The 15,264-nt window shown below is 42.0% G+C and overlaps 1 long non-coding RNA gene across 1 annotated transcript in view; it reads left to right on the forward strand.

Moving 5' to 3' along the window:
* The window catches only part of LOC129527894 (uncharacterized), a 40,548-nt gene extending 27,233 nt beyond the window's left edge, over positions 1-13,315 (forward strand). The window contains exons 2-3 of the long non-coding RNA XR_008672983.2: positions 5,798-6,150; positions 13,202-13,315. This is a non-coding gene — a long non-coding RNA (uncharacterized lncRNA). The remainder of the gene's footprint in view (positions 1-5,797; positions 6,151-13,201) is intronic.
* Positions 13,316-15,264: the final 1,949 nt, after the last annotated feature.

A 15,264-nucleotide genomic window follows, 5' to 3' on the forward strand; every position in this document is an offset into this window, starting at 1 on the left:
GACAACAAAAGCAAACCAGAAAAACAATTACTCCAAGTTGCTGTCTTCTTTTTCTAAGAGCCTCCTCATCATGGTTGTTAGAAAAACCTCAGAGCCACCAAAGTAAAATAATAATAATAATAATAAAGATTTTTTTTGCCCATAATGAGAGTTTGCAAAAAAAAAAAAAAAAAATTGTGGCAAATCAGTACCATTACCCAAGTGGAAGACCTATGCACTTCCTCCTAGAAGAAAGAGAACCATTTTCTGCTGGGCAACATAGAATGTAGACCTGGGAAAAGTTCAGTTTTCTTTTAAAAAAGAAAATTTGTTTCCCAATTTACTTCAGCAATGGGTAAAACTCAGATGAGACCCTCTTAGTTGGTCTTCCCTTAAGGCAGCTCAGAGTTCAGGAAGGGAAGAGTCGAATTCACTTTCAGGAATTCAATTCAGTTTCTTTTTATTCTATTCTATTTCCTTCAATACAGTTTGATAAACACCCAGGGAAGTGCTATGAGTTGGAGAACCATGTAGATGCTGGGAGACAGAATGGGAAGAGGCAGGGTTGTGCTTCTCCTCTTCTGAATCCAGATTGGATATGGGCATCACTTGACTAAGGAATGCTCTTTTGGGCAGGATGGGACCAAAGAAGATAAAAAAGCCATAAAAAAAGCAGGATCACAAAAGATTCAGACTGGTATTTAGGCAGAAGAAACTAAAGCAAGGAGATATGAAGATTTAACTCTAAGCAGACGAACTGAATGTAATCCCCACGCATGTTGTTTTATCAATGAGATAATAGAATTTGAGAGTTTATTATTCTTATGGTTTGAATATGGTTTGTCCCCACCAAAACTTGTATTGAAGCCTGAACCCTAATGTGGTGATGTTAGGATGTCACGCCTTTGAAAGATGATTAGGTCATTAAGATGAATTAATGTCTTTCTCTCCAGGCTGGATTAGTTCTCCTGGGAATGTGTTAGCTCTTGTACAAGTGGATGAGTTCCCTCAAGAGTAGGTTGTTACAAAGTGAGGTTGGTTCTTGTGTTTTGCCCTTTTTTCATATGCACCAAGTTCACTTTCTGTTTCTCTGCCATGTTTTTGATATAGCACAAAGCTCTCACCAGTAGCCACCAAATATGGCTGCCCAATCTTGAACTTCCCAGCCTCCAGAGCTATGAGCGAAATAAAGACCTTTTCTTTATAAATTACCCAGTCTCAGGTATTCTATTGTAGCAACAGAAAACAGATTAGGACAATATGTACTTTCACATACATCGCTCAACTTCATTCTTCAAACAGCCCACATTATCACCTCAATTTTGCAGAAGACACTGAAGCTGAGTCATGGCATGCCCAATATCTTGACATTTCTACAAGGCCAAGACAGGATATTGAACCCATGCCTTCTGTCTCCCAATCTAACATTCTTTCTGTTCTATTATATTCTCTGTCATCTTGCATTCATAGAGTATCTGACTATGCTAAAGGTTCTTTAAATTATGTTGTCCTATGTCTAATTCATTTGTATTTTGCTTAAATCTCATACCTGGAGTAAAGTAGCCTTTGGGAACGGTGGTTTTCATTATTATTTTGTTAATTAGAAATATAAGACAAAGGGTTATCTTCCTCGACTTTAAAAGTTAGAACTGGACTAGGTAATGTCTAGCACTGTTTTAATTCCAGCATTCTGAAATCTGTTATTACATTAGATCAAACTTCATTTTTTTAGTCTTCCAAAAACGCAATAATTACAAGTAATGGTGTTCATGCCAAATTCATTAGAGTTTGAAAACAGAGCTGTATTTCAGCTCTTTGGAGGCCAAAAATGAACTTTGATATTTTTGCAAGTGTGAAAATTCTTTCAGCTGTGCCAAATCAACTCAAAACATCTGAATGGTCTGCCTCCAAGTAACATAAAATTTTCTCTTTTATGCTTTGAATTTTGTTCTAGAGAAACTCTATTCCCCTAAATGTTGTATTAAGAGGCTGAAAAGTTGCAGGGAACCTTGGTGGAGTGATATTTGCTGGGTAGGCTGAAAGCCAAACTATTGTTCTTGTTATTTCTCAATAGAGAAGAGAAAAGTATTTGCTAACTATCCCTGGAATCTCTGTCAATTAGCTTGGAATTTAAGGGATTTTCCTGATGTGCTTTGTGGAGGTCATTGAATGTTTGGATTCCAGGTGAATGTTTGGAACTCTGCAGTAGAAGATAAGTTGGCCCAGAAGACCAGCTTAGTGGAGGATCCTACTTTATTTTAATCAGTGATCTGATGAGTCTTTGTAAGACCACCATCTTCCCCAAGCTCAGCCCTGTCAACCACCATGGATGACACAGAAATTGTTTAAGACCTGTCTACATAAATATCTTGAGAGTAACTTTTTCAAAATGCAGTCCTCCAATCCAGGTTCTTAGGCCTGACTCCAAGGAAGGAACATTTCTGTGAGTGATGGTAGGAATCTATATATTTTAATGACTGTCCTGGTGATCCTTATGTGTGATGTAAACTGACAACCCTAGCCACACAGTTTTCTAAAAACCCGAAATTTATATACACACAGAAAACAGTATTATCACAACATAATTCTATATCTTATGGAGTCACAAATAGCAAAGCAGCAGCCAGATGGCCAGCTTCTGTGGAGTTGCTGGAGAGGTGGCTAGAAGACCTCTTAGGATCCCAATGTCTGCTAGAACCTATGAGACAAGATGCATCAAAGAGGCAAAGAATAATGTGGACAGAAAAGTGAGAGTTAGGTGCTGTTTGGATAGTGGCAGAGAAATTCATGGATGCAACAGAACCCATGCTTGACCTTGAGAGAAGGAGAGAACGTGGAAAGCTAACATTTTGTTGAGAAGATACTCAGCTGTTTTTCAAATGTTAAATATCCTATAGGCTAAGGCAGATATATTGAGACATTCAGTTAAGTAGCTGTTTTCATGGACCTTGGCAGGTGGGGTGGAAAAGGAGGGCAGGGAATTTGGAAACAAATGGTTTTCCCTTATGGTGAAATGTAGGTAATAAACAAGACCCCCAGAAACACCAAGATGATCTCAAGCAAGAGCCAAGTCACTCAGGGTTTCAAGTTCAGAAGTGAGTGAGAACACTGGATAATGAAAAAGTGGGGGAGACCACGGGAAATTGAGCTGAACTTTGAGGAGTAGGAGGAAGGTTCATAAAATAAACAGGAAAGAGAAGGAAATAAGAGGGTTTGCTCTCTAGCAAAGGTCAGGCGAGGAGGGAAGGGTCCTGAGTGGCATGAGATTCTTTTTTCACAGTTAACTCTGAGTTAGAATTCTGAGTTTCTACCATCTTACACACCAAACACCATCTTCCAGAAATCATTGTCCCCTTGCTTTGGGCTCGGTGGGCAGAGCAGTGTTGGGTTCTATGGAGAGTCAAGCCTTGCTGTCTCGGAGGTGATAGCAACCCCAGCTTCAGTTTACAGATCCAGCTTTGGGGATGAGTGGGTCTGACACAGAGCCGCCCATAGCCTGCTTGGAAGCTTCCTTTCCTGACTTCTAATTACCAGTTCATTTATCGTTTATCTCTGGCTCTTAGTTTGCAACAGGGAGCCAAAATGTTAATGAACACAAAAGGTTAAGCCATTGCTTGACCCCTTCATTCTGCAGATGGGGAAAGAGGAGGAAGAAGGTAATGCGATCTCTGCTAGCCTTTGTTTATAGGAAGCGCCTTACACTCACTGAGTTCACAGCCTAACTGTAAAAGATGTGAAGGGTGTGATTATCAAGCTGGCAGTAAATGGGAACACACTGTGGCTTTGTTTGGGCCTGTGGGGAGTTTTTGGTAAATTTTTTGCTTTCAACCCCCCTATAAAAATATTTGGGGATTCAATAATGCTGACTCTACATTTCTCACTTGGAGCCCATACTTTCTCTCCCTTTAATACAGAAGTGGTGGTGTTATTTTTCCTCCTTGGCCACAGACAGTTTCTCAGTAGCCCTTGCTGACCCAGTGGGCCCACTCCTACTAATTTTACACAAACCAGATGGTGTCCAAACAAGTCACCTCTATTTCACGCAGGCTAGGCCTCCCTCCTGAAAATGAAATGAAGTCAGGGAACATTGGTTCCTGGAAGCTCACAGGGATTCCTCTAAGCCAGTAGGACCTGTTTATTTTATTTATTTATGTATTACTAAAAAAGGGATACTGCTCCCATTCAGAGGCTCACAAATTCATTTAAGTCAATAGAGTTAAGCAGGGCTCGAAGTGAGTAGCAGCAAGGCTGGAAGCCTCTGCACATGGTAGGTTGGGGCTGGAGAGGTCACCTCTGTAAATCAGTAGCAACAATCTAGACCAGGCTTACCCTCAGCCTCGGGGTGAAACCAGGGATTACTTCTCTTAAGTTTCTAGTCTCAAGAATTTTTTCCAAGGCAGATATTTAATGTCTCTTATTTAGAATTAGCTAAGACCTGGCTCTGGCTGGCACCGATTTTGATCCTTGTCCCCAAGCTCAAGGCCAGCTTGAGGGAATTACTGCCTTTAGTAGACACAGATTTCCCTCCCTCACCTGTCTCCAGAGCCCAGGCCTGTGGTTTGGACCAACTCATCACCCAGCTCCACATGAAATGCACATTAAGGAAAATGTGTCATTTAGAGCAGATCATGTGAAAAGTCCATGGGCTTGGGAAATGATGGCTTTGAGTTTCCCCTATTGCTGACCCAGCTGGGCTACCATTATTACCTACTAGATAAGTTCACATGCCATTCTGCTCTCTTAATTTTTGTTTGCTTCTTGTCTAAGGTCAATTTGAAAAAAATGTGTAATAAGTGATTATAATATGCAAGATGTTAAATGCTGACTACAATCCCTTAATTTGTATTTCACATAATTTTCAAGGAACTTCACCACCCGTGGTCTCATTTGATTTTCACACCATTGCTGAGCAGGTAGTAATGGACTCATTTTACAATGACCTCCTGGAGGCAGGCGATGGATCTCTGAAGTCACAAAACCAGTAAAAGATTGTGGTCTGGCTGAGAAAGAATTGCTTTATAAAATCATAAAATGCTCATCATGTAAGAAAGAGACCTTAACAGTCAACTAATTCAGGCATCTCAGATCCAGCCCTCTCCTTCGTAGATTGGGAAACCCAAGGTTCAGAGAGGGAAAGCGACTTGCCTGGAGTCACACAGTTACTGTGCTCTGATCATTCAATCCTCTGAATTGTTCTTTCTCCCTTCCTAATTGAAGACCCAGAGTCCCAGTCTTTGGAAATTGGCTGAGGATGCCTGTTGTCCCAGCTTCGGGCTGATTCTGGACCCAGCCCTGAATCCTCGAATGGATTCTGGGGTTCCTCTGGAAGTTAGAACTCTGTTTATCCCTGGAGGATGGATGACATCTCACAGAGGGCAGAGAGTGCTAGATCCTCACCCCCAGTTCTGCTCATGGCTACTAATGTAGCCCTGCATACTCTCAGGGGATCTCGCCAACCAATCACAACTTCCAAAGGCTTCCTGGGTGGTTTTAGAGCTTATGGATATGCCCCAAAACCTCACAAACTGCTGGATCTATGGCTCAAATACTCAAGGCAGGAATAGATATGCAATCCACTCTTTTTTTGCATTGCCAGAGACACCCTCTAGCCCCATAGACACACACATACATACACACACACATGCCTGTTTAAAAAATGGCAAGAGAGGGAATGAATAAAGGCTTATATACTTACACAAATACGAGAGGAAAGATCCATGTTCCATAAGCCTAGCTGGAGTCTGAAAAGTTGATACTAATGACAGTTACCATTAATGTTCATTATGCACTAAATACCACTATTATATCTGCTTTACAGATAAGGAAATTGGGTCTCAGAGATGTTAAATGACTGGCCTGTGATGACACAACTAGAAAGGAGCAGAACATCCCAATGTAGGCTGATGCCTGAACCAGGACACTTAACCTGCATGCTGTCCTCCCTCTGCAGACACAGTGGCAATGAGTGGACCACACCAAATCTACAGTGAATATGCAGCAAGAGACCTGAGCCAAGTAACCCCAGCACAGTCTGAGATGTGCAAGGCAGAAGCAAATTTAAGGAGAATGAAACGGAAAGCAAGGCCCAATTAAAATCCAAATGAACAGGAAGCACGATGCAAAAGCAAACTTGGAAAAAGCCAAGGCGAGAGAGGAACACTCTGGAAGAAGGTGAGACAAAAAGAAAACCGCAGGAGAAATGTCCTCTGCAGCCCAAACTGGCCTCATCCAATAGCTCTTTAACAAGTTTTTATCTTTGTAAGTTATAGCTGGCTGCAGCCAACTATTTGCATAGTGTGTGGATTGAGACGTTTTATTGCTTTATGAATGCAATAAAACAAATGTGATTAAAGGCAATGATAACACTTGCATCCTGGTGAAGAAGATAGGAATGCTGTTGCCAGGGCTTTATCTGGAACAGAGTGTTTTAATCAGAGAAGAGAAACTTGTTTCCCATCCTTGTGTTGGGGAGACAACACAGGAATGGATGGACGATAAAAATTTTTAAAGAGTCAAGATCTAAAAAAGATGGTGAAGGTGTTGGGATGGGGGTGAGAGACAAAAATGGGGAGCTATTAACAGCTCAAAATATAGGCAGGTATGCTTGGCCTCTTAGAGGAAACCGACATGGCATCTGAAGCACATAGGGGAATGAGATGGAAGAAATCTTGACCACACTGTGACGACAATGCTTCCAAAAGGGATTAGAGTAGAATGTTTCTTTGCCAGCAGAGGAAAATTATGGTGCAAGGAAATGTAAAGAATTCAGGAATTCAAAGAAAGATAAGGGCAAGGGCCCACTGTGGGAAGGAGGGGAGAAGAAAGATATTTTTGGGATTTGCATTCACAGATAAGGGGAATCATGAGTTCCAGTAACTGTGCTGGGTGCTTTGGCCTAGAAGAGGGATTGGGCATGGGTAACACTGCAAAAGTGAGTCAGATAAATGTCTTCCATCTTCGTTAAGGATGTTATACTCCAGTGAGGAAGAGAGTGAGAGCAACAGCATTCTTTATTGTAAGATACAGAGTTGCATAAACCTAAAATGTACTCACTAAAATAGGAGTTTGGATTTTATTTTATTTATGTATTTATTTATGTATTTGTTTATTTATTATTATTATTATTATTATTATTTTTGAGACGGAGTCTCACTCTGTCACCCAGGCTAGAGTGCACTGGTGTGATCTCGGCTCACTGCAACCACCGCCTCCCAGGTTCAAGTGATTCTCATGCCTCAGCCTCCAGAGTACCTAGGATTACAGGCATGTACCACCATACCCAACTAATTTTTGTATTTCTAGTAGAGATGGGGTTTCATCATGTTGGCCAAGCTGGTCTCAAACTCCTGACCTTAAGTGATCCACCTGCCTTGGCCTCCCAAAGTGCTGGGATTATAGGCATGAGCCATCGCACCCAGCCTGAGTCTGGATTTTAAATAGAGGAGTGATGGGATTTGTATCATGCTGGGGGAATATGGGGAGTGTCAAGGAAGGTTTCAGAGAGGAGGTGGTTTTTGGCCAGATCTTGAAGGAGGAACTGAGGAAGGAATTCAAGGCTTCCTAAAGTGCCTTCTTAGCAAAGTACATGAATGCAGGACAGCTGGGGGCGTTTTGGTTGAGGTGACAATGTGAAAGTCTGGAATGGCTGCATCTAAGACTATTTGGAAGTTATAAGGGAAACAAAATGATGTGGCATTATAGAAGCCACACTGGGAAATCTGAATTTTATTTTATAGGCTAGCGTTTCTCGACCAATTTTCTGCCTCCGTACCATTGATATGCACAATACAACAGTCTCAGCTCTCAACAGACACAGGCCCTGCTGAGGAGTCTTATCAGAACTGTGGAGTGCTAGATCTTTAGGAGGCAAAAGGATGGGATTAGCGCTAGTAGATAAATTACCAGAATGGAGACTGAAGTCAGGAAAACCAGGGTGGAAGCAATTCAATTTGTCCAGGTAGAGATGATAAAGGACTGAACTCACCATGAATGCGGAGCGGTAGAAATGACTGGGCTTTATTCGTTTTTGCCTTTATTGAACACTCACAGTGGGCCAAGCACTGTGTTTGTTATCGGAGATACAAAAATTTAAGCTCATGACCTACCACCCATGGCTTCCTATAGATGAACCAAGTAAGCCAATACTGATACGGTTTGGATTTGTGTTCTCACCCAAATCTCATGTTGAATTGTAATCCTCAATGTTGGAGGAGGGCCTGATGGGAGGTGATTAGATCATGTGGGCAGACGTTCCCCTTGTGATAGTGAGTTCTCATGAGATCTGATTGTTTAAAAGTGTGTAGCACGAGGCTGGGCGTGGTGGCTCGCGCCTGTAATCCCAGCACTTTGGGAGGCCAAGGCGGGCAGATCACCTGAGGTCGGAAGTTTGAGACAAGCCTGACCAACATGGAGAAACCCCATCTCTACTAAAAAAAAAAAGCAAAATTAGCCAGGTGTGGTGGCACATGCCTGTAACCCCAGCTACTTGGGAGGCTGAGGCAGGAGAATCACTTGAATCCAGGAGGCAGAAGTTGCAGTGAGCCGAGATTGCACCATTGCATTCCAGCCTGGACAACGAGAGCGAATCTCCGTCTCAAAAACAAACAAACAAAAAGTGTGTAGCACCCCCACCCCCTTCCTCCTGCTCCAGCCATGCAAAACGTGCTTACTTCCCCTTCACCTTCTGCCAGGATTATAAGTTTTCTGAGGTCTCCCCAGCCATGCTTGCTGTAGAGCCTGTGGAACCATGAGCCAATTCAACTTCTTTTTATTATAAATTACCCAGTTTCAGGTATTTCTTTATAGCAGTGTGAGGACAAACTAACACGAACACTAAACATAGGGGCCATGACAGCAGCAACAGAGAGACCCTCAGGAGCACCGAGAAGAGATGTTTAACTACATAAGGTTTCAAGGAAATAGGTTAGTTAGGTTGAGGCTTAAAGATAAATAGGCACTACTTAGGTGGAAAGGGGAAGAAAGGGAGTGGAAGGATAGGAGAGGATGTGAAAAGACATAGCAGCATGAAGTGGTATATGAAATAAGAGGAAGAGCAAATCTCCAGGCTGAAAATTGAACATAGCTTCTGTATGTTGAGCCAGGCCCTTTATTAGCAATTTGACATGTGTTGCTGCATAGGATCTTTGGGGCATGCATAGTGTGGACTAGAGACATAGTGGCCAAAGTTTGGATGATGACTGCCCTATCAGGAGGTTGGACTTTATATGGAAAAGCTATGTAACTCAGATACATGATTTTAGAAAGATTATTCTGGCAGCAGTGTAAAGAACGTATGGAAAGGGCACAATTTAGGAAGCAGGAAAATAAGTTAGGCAATAATGAGATAATTATGAGATAATAGACATGGCAAAGGGGGATGTATAAGTCTGTTCTCACACTGCTATAAAGAACTACCTGAGACTGGGAAATTTATAAAGAAAAGGGGTTTAATTGACTCACAGTTCCATGTGCTGTACAGGAGGCATGGCTAGGGAGGCCCCAGGAAACTTACAATTATGGCAGAAGGGTGAAGGGGAAGGAAGCACATCTTCACATGGTGGCAGGAGAGAGAGACAGTTAAAGGGGAGGTGCCACATACTTTGAAACAACCAGATCTCATGAGAACTCACTATCATGAGAACAACAAGAAAGAAATCCACCCCCATGATTCCATCACCTCCCACCAGGTTCCTCCACCAACATTGAGGATTACAATTCAACATGAGATTTGGGTGGGGACACAGAGCCAAATCATATCAGGGAACATGTATGAGAAAGCATGAATAGGAGGCAGTCGGCATGAAAGGTGATTGGTCAGACTTGAAAGAAGAGGAAATAATCCACAAGGAGCCCAGTTTCTGATTTGATGACTGTGGTTGGTAATGATATACTTCACAGAGCTAGAGGATGAGGCAGGGGAGGAAGGCAGAAGGTCAGAAATGAGACGTGATGGGTTCTATTTGTACATATTGAGGAGAAATGGTCTGGGAGTGAATTCTAGTAAACAGTTAGATGCAATATCTTAGAACTAAGAAGAGGAGTCTTGGCTAAAGGTCTGTGATTGGGAGGCATCATCCTATGTTGGTGGTTGAAGCCAAGGGGGTAGATGAGATCACTCAGCATCATGTGAAAGGAGAAGCAGGCCACAGACAAAGACTGGGCAATGGTAATATTTCAAGAATGGGCTGAGGGACAGGTGACCTTGCAGGAGACCAGGAAGTAGTGATTTGTGAGGGAGGAGGGAAACCAGGAGAGGGAGCTGCCTAGAAAATGAAGGGGGCCTCAATAAGGAGGGAGTGGTCAACATTGCCTGGATTGCACCAGAAGCTGGAGACAAACAAAAGAAAGGGCTGAGTCAAGACCTCTAGCCTGTGAAACAGTAGACACCTGAAGCTAAAAGTGAAGCACACACACGTATCATGAATGCTGGGGGCAGGAAAAAATAAAAATAAAAATGAGAAATAAAAAATAAAATAAGAAAGAAAAGAAAGGCAAGTTTACTGGTCTGGAAAATAAGGCTCTATGAGACAGGTAGAGGGAAATTCTGTAAAAACAAGACAATACTCTAAAAGAAATACATAAAATACATATTCCTTTCCTTGGGGAAGTAGGGGTTGGGCAGGAGGTGGAGGAAGGAAGAAAAGGAAGAATGGAGCAAGAGGAACCATCTAATTGTAGAGAAAATGGTACACTAGCATAATTGATGGGAATTTGGAAAGCTGATGCTTAGAAGAAAGAATGTTATATAACCAATGGGAATGAAAATGAGCTAAGACCACATAAACATGGAAATGTTTTTAATAAATATTTTAAAATCCATACAATGCCATCTCAGAAAAAAAAAATGGGTGTATGTAGTTTTTAAGAATGAACAATAGGCTGGATGTGGTGGCTCACACCTGTACTCCCAGCACTTTGGGAGGCTGAAGTGGGAGGATCACTTGAGGTCAGAAGTTGAAGACCAGCCTGGCCAACATGATGAAACCCTGTTGCTACTAAAAATACAAAAATCAGCCTGGGGAAGTGGCACATGCCTGTAATCCCAGCTACTCGGGAGGCTGAGGCACGAGAATTGCTTGAACCCGGGAGGCGGAGGTTGCAGTGAGCCAAGATTGCACCACTGCAATCCAGCCTGGGTGACAGAGTGAGACTCTGTCTCAAAAAATAAATAAATAAAATAAACGGTGGCTACCAACATCACAAAAAGAGAAACAACAATGATGTGCCTCCTGAAGAAAACACACAACACCATCAACACCGTCTACAAAGTATTTACAACAACAACAAAAAATGGAACTGGAATTAGATCATACATACCTCTAGATCCATCTTCAGTTTACAGGAAATAGGAGACAGAGAAACAACTTATACAACATTATGGAAATGAGATTAGCAAAATCCAGACAGTGGGAAATTCTGCAGGATAAATAACACGGTGTCTTCAAGTCATAAATTGAAAAGACAAAAGAAAAGAGGAAGGGAATTATAGATTACTAGACTTGAGGCAGCAACAAAATGGAATGAGTGAAATTTTTGGGTTCTGATTGCAACAAAGTAGCTACGGAAACATTTCATGAAATAATTGGGGAAAATTTGAGCATTACTTGTGTATTTTGTAACATTAAAGAATTGTTTCAAATTTTTTGATGTAATTGTTTAGAATGCTTATCTTTTAAAGATATATACTGAAATATTTGTGGATGAAATGATATAATAGCCGAGATTTGCTTCAAAATAATTCAGTGAGGCTAGGACAGTCAATGAGATTGACTGTGAATGGATAATTGTTGAAACTGGTTGTTAGGTTCATAAGGATTCATGATACTGCTGTATTTTGTGTTTGAAAATCACCATAATTAAAGATTTTTTAAATTCAAAGAATAAATGTGAGCATGCCCATAAAGTCCTTTGAGCGCTGTGAAAGGACTTGTAGAAGCATAAATTGTTAATATTTCAAAATTGTTATTATTTCCTTTTGATGTGGAATCTCTTCTGGTTTTGAATGTTCCTAATTAAAGAGCTTCCACCAATTCTTAAAAGATAAGTATTGGCTGGGCGTGGTGGCTCATGCCTGTAATCCCAGCACTTTGGGAAGCAGAGGCGGGCAGATCATGAGGTCAGGAGTTCGAGACCAGCCTGGCCAATATGGTGAAACCCCATCTCTACTAAAAAATGCAAAAATTAGCCAGGGGTGATGGTGTGTGCCTGTAGTCCCAGCTACTCAGGAGGCTGAGGCAGGAGAATCACTTGAACCTGGGAGGCAGAGGTTCAGTGGGCTAAGATTGGGCCACTGCACTCCAGCCTGGGTGACAGAGTGAGACCATGTCTCAAAAAAAAAAAAGTTAAGTATTGCAGCTGGCTACTGTCACACAATGAAGCATGGTTGGTATGCGCATGAATGTGTGTGTAGTGTGTTGGGGGGACAGGGCAGGGGGAACGTGCTTTAATGTGGTCATTTTTGGCATTGCTTTTGTCCAGTTAATCCAAATGGACTGTGCTGGCCCAGTCTTCCGAGAGACGGCAGAAAGCGGCAGTACAGGAGAAGCCAGCGATGGAGGTCAGATTGACACATGTAGGAAAGGAAGGTTTTGACTGTCTGCATTTCAGCAGAGCCTCAACCTAGAAGACAGCTACTGTAAAGAGCAGTCTGCTATTGACTCTAGAGGGCAGAGGTGAATTCAGAATTGAGGAATTTCTGGAGGATAGGAAGCAGTTCCTATGTAGGCAAATTGGAGTCACCAGCTAGAGGCTCAGAAAATGCTAAAAGCAATACAGTTTCAGAAAGGAAAGTCAAGAGAGTAAACCCACATTACAGCAAAGAACATCCCCAAGATGAGAAGGCGGGTCCCCATAACAGATCCAATAGGCTTGCCACCAACAATTCAGGAGAAGAGATGAAGAGCAATACCTCATCCTGGAGTAGAAGGGGGAAAAGTTCCAAGGCATCACGCAGATTATTTGTTGGGAGGAGAGCCTAGGAGTTTGACATTGTGTAGAAAGCCCCAAATGTCCAAGGGAACATTTTCAAAATTCCCCAAGAGAACAGTGTTTTATGAAAGAATAGAGTCTAGTGATCCGTATAGCCACAGTAAGAAGCTGGGAGGGTTAAAACCAACTTTGAGGAGCCTAGCAAGAATTGCGACACCGATGGGTAAAAACTCGATCTCTCCTCATTCTTCCCTCCTTTCATTTCCCTTCTCCTTGCTGCATCTTCGTGAAACAGCACAGTTATGGCAAAGGAGCTATCCTGTACCAACACGAAGGAGAGAGTGGTAAAGGACCCCACAGAAATGGAGGGAATGATATTGACACAAAAATGGCAACAAGATCTAACTCCAGCGTCAAACTGAAGTAACAGCAGCTGCAGCAACTAAGGTAAGCCACCAGGAGTTGGAGTTGGGATAACCAAAGGTAGCTTACAGCCGGGGAACTTAAAAACCACCATAGAGAATTCAAGAACAATGTTGGCATCCCAAGGGAAAGGAGAGACTTAGGGAACATGGCGGTTAGAACCCCTTATGTGAAAGCAAACAAGAAGAGCTACTGATACTGACTGGTACTTGTTTTCCCTGAATATTCTCTCACAAGCTGCGTGGCCGAGGGGGTTTTGGAGTACATTTTAGTCACTAATTCTTTGATAGAAGGTTATGATTTTGGATCCCATTTTCTAGCCTAAGTTAGAAGATCAAGATTCACCTTTCCTTCTAGGTACTTTGTCCGCAAAGAGGATAGGTAGGCTGCAATCAGGTGAACAGTGGTGTCTTGGACCAATAATCTCTGAATTTGAACCACTAGGCTGGGAGTGGTGGTTCATGCCTGTAATCCTGGCACTTCGGGAGGCTGAGACGGGTAGATCACTTGAGGCCAGGAGTTCGAGACCAACCTTGCCAACAGAGTAAAACCCCATCTCTACTAAAAAATTTTAAAAATTAGGCAGGCTTGCTGGTACATGTTTCTAATCCCAACTACTCAGGAAGCTGAGGCACGAGAATCACTTGAACCCGGGAGATGGAGGTTGCAGTGAGCCGAGATTGCACCACTACACTCCAGCCTAGGCCACAGAGCAAGACTCCATCCCCGCCAAAAAAGAACCACTAGACTTCTCATGAGAACAGTTGGCTTTTTAAAAACTTAAATTAATAAAAAAAAAACAAAACTAGCTAAGAGAAGTTTTTTAAAAAATAGCTAAATAACCATTAAGGCACACTCTGAGGCAATACATAATTGTAAGAGAATTTAATAAATAAGCATCTATTCATGAGTTTAGCTTTTCCAAGGCAAGTTTGTCTGAACAGACACAGGGAGGCCTTGTATTTCTTTTATATACACTATCTCCATTCTCTCAGTACAAAATTTGTTCATCTCCAACTCTGTACATCAAACTGTTTGGTGGTGGTTCTTCCTTGCCATACAGAGCCACTAGCCTTTTGTAAGTTCTGGAGATCCTCACTTTCCTCCACTTCTTCCATAAGTAGTCAATTGAAACTTCTCTGACCTTTCAAAATGTGAGATTTTTTTCCTGTGTTTATCCATTTAATGTTTCTATAACAGAATACCCAAGGCTGGATAATTTATGAAGAAAAGAGGTGTACTTAGCTCCTAGTTCTGCAGGTGGGGAAATACAAGAAGGATGACACCAGTATCTCCTTAACTTCTGGTGAGGGTTTTTGTGTTGGGTCAAAATATGGTGGAAGGCCAAAGGAGAAGCCGACAAATGCCAAGAGGCAAAACCCAAGGGGCACCTTGGCTTTATGACAACCCAATATCTTGGAAACATTCCCACAAGAGCTCATTCAGTCTCACAAGAGGGAGAACTTACTACCACCAGAATGGCTCCAAGCCATTCATGAGGGATCTGCCCCATGACCCAAACACCTCCTACTAGATCTCATCTCCCAGCACCACCATACTGAAGATCAAATTTCAACATGAGTTTCAGTGGAAACAAACTCAAACCATAGCAGTTTCCCATTGGGAGAGCTTGCTCTTTACTTTCTTTTGATGATAGATCAATGGACTGAAATTGCAGAAAAGGTTTTGTTTAGACTTTTTTCAAGACTTCCTGACCCTGAGGTATATGAACTGGGATGCATCGCCAAAAACATTTTGCTGTTCTTTTTGCTTTAAGATATTAAGTGCTTTTTACAATGTAGGTTTATAACATCTTCTCATACATACCCTGCTTGAAGGTTAAAGACAGGGGATGAGTTAGGAAAAAATATTTCTCTTGCTCCTTAGACTGTCTATTCTCTAACATCTACAGTCCATCAGAATGCAATGCTAAAT

The sequence above is a fragment of the Gorilla gorilla genome, chromosome 19, assembly GCF_029281585.2.
Source record: "Gorilla gorilla gorilla isolate KB3781 chromosome 19, NHGRI_mGorGor1-v2.1_pri, whole genome shotgun sequence".
Lineage (NCBI taxonomy): Eukaryota > Metazoa > Chordata > Mammalia > Primates > Hominidae > Gorilla > Gorilla gorilla.